We start from the raw sequence: 5,617 nt of genomic DNA, 5'->3' as shown, positions 1-5,617 counted from the left end.
ATCCAGCCTGGCCATGAATGCTGCAGGGATGGGGCATCCAGTGATGCTCATGTATAGTTTTTTGTTTTTTTTTTTTTAATTATTAAAAAAAAGTGGAATCCAGCAAGCTGGCCAAAAAAAGAAATCCTTTCCTGCAGTGTTTCAGCAGCAAGAGCTGCTCACTGGATGCTGCAGATGCTTGTCCAAGACCCTCTGCCTGCACCCATGATGGAGATAACCATAACCACTGAACAAAACCACCTGGTGAGCTTGTGCATGCTTGGGCTCTCCCGCTGATCCTGAGTTAATAACTGAAGAATCAGGTCATTTCTGCTGGGTGTCCAGTTGGACATATTGCTCTGGGTTGTCTGCAGGGACATGCTGCAAAACACAACACTTCGAGCAGAGGAGGCTTCCTGCAGGGAGGATGGAAAATGGCAGCACTTCCACCTGCACCTCCTGGCAGCACAGTGCTGTGAACAGGTGGAAAAGTAGACAACAGAAATCGCCACTAGCAGAGTCTGGAGCTGTGTTTGGTTTTCTTCACCTGGAGGAAGCAGAAAAATGATGAAATCGTTGGATTTGAGATTGGCAGTTTGGTCCCTACCTTCATGTTGGTAGGAACCAATCCTTTGTCCTCCCTCTCACATTGCTCCTCTTGAACCTGGAGGTATACAGCAAATTTTGCTGAGGTTTTAGTAAATTCAAGTTCAGTTTTTGAATAGTTTCAAATGGCATCCTTCAGTGAACTTTCAGTTTTCAAAAAAGCTGTTTTCCTACTTTTAGTTAGCAAGTGAGCAAATAATAGTAATTTAATTTCAAAGGAGCCAGTAGGCATAGCAAAATCATGATCTGATTAATCTCAACTATTCAGTGCCGTGAGAACATTTTTCTGCACATTGAATGCAAATCCTTGGTAAGACAGAGTTGGAATGCTTGAATGGATCTGGAAATTGCAAAATAAGAGTATGTGCAAGCAAAACAATTACACGCCTATGGATTGAAACCCCCTCCTTCCCTGGTGGGTAAACCACACAATTTAAAACAAAAGAGGGAAGGTACTACACGCTCCATGGCAGCTCTGGTGAGGTCTCTTTTCTCAAGAAAAATGTTGATCTGTGCCACCTGAGGCTACGGGAGGAGGAAGGAATGTGTATAAAATTTTTATAAGCTTTCTGTGTAAATACCACAGTTAGTCTTCACTCCTCGTTCTGGAAGCACAGAGAATTCAAATTTGAGTTTTGTGTTTGGGGATCTGTTGCTTGAAGTTGGAGTTCTATAGATGATGTTGTGTATGTAATCATAGGTGTTCTATCCTGAAGCCAGTGAAGCTATTGGAACTCTGCAATCAGGGCAGCACGATCAGGATTTCCTCACTTGGGTAACATATGAGGGTTTCCTTCTCCACGGCACCTCTGAAAGAGACCTCTGGAGGAAGGATGCCAATTATACTGGTAAGCACTGCTGAGAATAGATGATGAATGTAGCTCACTGTTTGCTCTTCTGTGTCACGTCTGTTAAATAAATGTACTGAGAAGCTTCTTACTTTAGATAGGAGGGCAACACAGGGGCCAGTTTGAATACATTTTCAACACAGAAGCATGAGGATAATGTTTAGGAGGAAGTTTCTTCCAGGTATCGTTAAATGGAGCCCATTGGGAGCTTGTGTGAACAGTTCAAGGCAAATCTGATATCTGCCATAAAAAAATAACCATGGCATCAAGTACAGCTAGCTATGGAAGAGAAGCTGCCACCTCCACCTAAAGTTTAGCTGGATGCTGGCTTTTTTGTTCTTGAAGCATCCAAATGGCCTCAAGTTGTGCCAGGGGAGATTCAGGTTGGATGTTAGGAAAAGCATCTTCTCTGAAAGAGTGATCAGGAGCTGGAATGGGCTGCCCAGTGAGGTGATGGAGTCACAGTCCCTGGAGGTGTTAAAAACATGTAGATGTTGTACTGAGGGATGTGGTTTAGCAGGAAACATTGGTGATAGGTGGACAATTGGACTGGAGGATCCTGGAAGTCTTTTCCAAACTTGGTGGTTTCCATGATTCCAGTGGTGGTGCTGTGAATTTCTATCTGATGCCATGTTTATTCTTTCCAGATGTCCTTCTGGCTGTGTAGGAGAGAGCTTCGAAGGCATGGAGATGACTCAGGGGAGGTTCAGCTGGGGGTTAGGGAAAGGCTTGGCCCCACAGGGTGGTGGGCATGGAACTGGCCCATCGGGGCAGTGGGGAGTTCACTCACTCCTGTCCTTGCTCAGGTCTCAGCCCCAGCACAGCACTGCTGCTCAGGCAGCACTGGCAGGTGGTGCTAATTAGAGTGGTGTGTTTTATGATGGCACTATTAAGCAGAGTTATTTATACCACTGTACTTCTTATTTTATCACTCGGTGTCTTCAAAACGGTCTCCTTTTGGATAATGAAGCTCAATGTTTTCGTACCTCGTGATGTCCCATTAGTCTGCAGAGACACCGCTGTTGGTAAGGCACGCCGAGCTGACAGTTTTATTCATTGACTACTGTTAAATACTCATATTCTGTATGGAGCTATTATGTGTTGTACTTTAGAGAATGGGCTGTAAATAATAACAAAATCTAGTCGCTGAATACCCTTATAGGTGACATTAAATTTCATGAAGATATACGTTAAAGCCACGCAGAAATAATTTCCACAAGACAGCTTTAATTTTCATTCTCAATTTCTAAATATTGCCTATTATGTTCTGTGGCCTCTGGAGATTTCATTTTCATTCAGTGCTGACAAATGAATTTTCTCTTTAAGAATGTCTGTTCAGCAAATAGACCTGCATGGTGTTTTTGTGTCATCCTGGGGTCTGTGTGGAGCTCCCTCAGCCCTGCACAGCACTAAGAGCAGAAAAGTGATGAAGGTTGCAAATCTGACCCAAGAACACTTTCTTTCCCCCCCCCCCCACTAAGTGCTAACAGACATTCATTATCTATTCTCAGAAGTGGTTATCAGTATAAAAGGTTTCATTTCTCCAGAGGTCTCTTTCAGAGCTGCCCCAGAGAAGGAAACTCTCATGTGTCACCCAGGTGAGGAAATCTTGACCATGCTGACCTGATTGCAGACTTCCAATAGCTTCACTGCCTTCAAATATAACATCTGCAAACATCATATATAGAAACAGATGTGCATATACACACCTATCCGTCTGTCTGTGCACACACACGTGAACACACAACACCCTTTGCCCACTGTTTCCTCTCTAGCCTTGTCCATGAGGGACATCTGATCCCCTCCACATGAAGGTGTTGTGCCAAACAGTTCACTTGCCTTTCTGTAGCAAACGATCTGTTGTTACAGCACATCCCAGCACTTCCCTGGAAACGCCACAGAAAGGTGCACTGAGATCAGGCAGATGTTGCACTGTGAATCCTCTCTGCATTCCTCGTTTGATTTCTGATTTCAGATACTCTTTCTTGCTTTCCCATGCTGATCACAGGAGAGTCCAGATCTGGTCTCTTTCTATCATATCCCAAAGTCTATCCTCTCTCTTTCTTATTTTTTATTTTTATTTTCTTGATGGCAGTCCCCCTAACTGCCATGCCTTGGCTGCTCTGTTGTGTTCTTCCCCTGCCTGACCCACTTCTTGTGAAGCCATTACCACCTCCCCGTGACAATATTAATGAGTTCTTCTTCTGAAGCATCCTTCCCTCACATTTCTGAACATCCCATCTTTACTGTCAAGTTATTTCAAAGATTGTCTCCTCTCCCTCCCTTGCCTTTATCTGGTGCATCACCCTCACCATTCTCTCTGCTGGTTTCCTACACATACTTGTCCTTCTCCCATGGGCCTCTTAGCTTCTTCTGTGATGTCATTTCTCAGCTAATCTAGAAGTCACTTGCTTCTCAGCTCCTCGCTTTGGTATCCATAAAGTCATCAGATAACAGAAGCACAGTGATGAAAAATAAATATCCAAGAAGTCTGTTGTGCAGTACAGCTTCTTGCAGTGGATTCGGATGCTGTGTTGGAAGTGAACAGATTAGAGTTACCCAAGAAAGCAGGTCCTCAAGTGTCTTTAAGTAGGGGAAAAAAAAAAGAAAGAAAAAAAAAAGGGAAGCATTTTCTGATGTTTTGCTGTAGGCTCGAAGGACTGAGATGACTGTGGGAAGCAGCTGAATAACAACAGCTGTGAAATCTATTGCAACGAGCTACCAACCTTTCCCCTTGGTAAAATGGGATCTCTCATGAGAACACTTCAGCTTTCAGTCCACCTACCACACTCTGAAGCTGACACCAGAAAATGTTTTGACATTTCCAGAACCTCTGAATGCTGGAGCTTACCCATGGGTTGAGAGAGAGGAAGCAGAAATATGCATTTTGAAATAGTTTTCCACAGGAGAGCCCTAATACACATTCACCTTAATAGCTTACTTAGTGAAAGCAGTGAAGAAATGACCTGCAGGCAGGAACAAGACCTTCCAGTGTACAACAGCTTCTACAAGTTGCAGTAACACGTTGCTGAGCACAAAGAATTTTGCATTTGTTACTGTGCACCAGCAGCAGACAGAGGTTTCAACTGAAAGAGGAACTCCCATTGAGACAAGTGCAATTAAAAATACGTGAGAAGGACATTGCTCACCCCACCTGCCTTTAGGTTTTAGTGTAAACCAACCATCAGTTCCCTCTAAAACCAGAGGACACAAAAGAACTTGTGGAGAGCAATTCTTATCTTAGCAGATATCTTAAGGAAATATTTTTCTCTCCCTGCTGACAAAGGGCTCAGAATGAAAACTTTTTTTTTAATGGTAATATATAGTCCATGTAGATTAGAAACAAAAATACACAAGTGTGAGAGAAGAGTCAGACTTGCCCAAGATTAGTGCTTTACTCAGGAGTAGAATCCCAGGCTTCTGTCTTGCAGTTCAGTTCTCTATCCAGTAGAAAATATTCTCCCTGGGGGCTGTGGTGTGTGCGTGTGTGTTGTGGAAATAAGGGAGGAAAAAGAAACCAACAAATATATATACATATCTTTCACTGAATGGAGTTAGGAGCTAGAGATAGGAAATACCAGGAGAGGAAATGGATCTGGTGGTATTGGGTGGGAAATGACAGGACAGTTCCAGCACAGAAGAAAGCTTCTCTGGAACGTGATCTCTTACCTGCACATGAAGAGCATGTGAAAGTGCTCTGTGATGCTGCGGCCTCAGTCCTGGGCTATCTGTGAGAAGGTCCCAGGGGCTGAGAGCAGGGCAATCATAGAATCCTAGAATGGCCTGGGTTGCAAAGGAGCACAATGCTCATCCAGTTCCAACCCCCTGCTATGTGCAGGTCGCCAACCAGCAGCCCAGGCTGCCCAGAGCCACATCCAGCCTGGCCTTGAATGCCTGCAGGGATGGGGCATCCACAGCCTCCTTGGGCAACCTGTTCCAGTGCCTCACCACCCTCTGGCTGAAAAACTTCCTCCTCATATCCAACCTAAACTCCCCTGTGTCAGTTTAAAACCATTCTCCCAGTCATTCCCCCAGTCACTATGCCTGCTGATTTTTTCCTATTCTGGAGGCTAGTGTGAAGAGCAAATCACCTGTGGCTGGCTAACTTCAGTGCCCCCATATAAAATCCATGTACATAATGACTTCATATACACTCCCAAAGGCTAATGCCTGAAATCTGGCTC

The 5,617-nt window shown here is 44.2% G+C and overlaps 1 long non-coding RNA gene across 1 annotated transcript; it reads right to left on the bottom strand.

The window, feature by feature from the left end:
- Positions 1–2,652: 2,652 nt before the first annotated feature.
- On the bottom strand, positions 2,653–5,192 carry LOC116234626 (uncharacterized). Its single transcript, XR_004168155.2, has 3 exons — positions 5,103–5,192; positions 3,775–3,962; positions 2,653–2,842 (listed from the first exon to the last, which is right to left on the bottom strand). It is a non-coding gene; the product is annotated as an uncharacterized LOC116234626 (long non-coding RNA).
- Between the last annotated feature and the right edge of the window lie 425 nt (positions 5,193–5,617).

The sequence above is a fragment of the Phasianus colchicus genome, chromosome 5 (genome assembly GCF_987193195.1).
Source record: "Phasianus colchicus chromosome 5, bPhaCol1.hap1.1, whole genome shotgun sequence".
In the NCBI taxonomy this organism is placed as follows: Eukaryota; Metazoa; Chordata; class Aves; order Galliformes; family Phasianidae; genus Phasianus; species Phasianus colchicus.
Note: the sequence above shows the minus strand (reverse complement) of the source record. Positions and strands in the feature narration are given on the sequence as shown.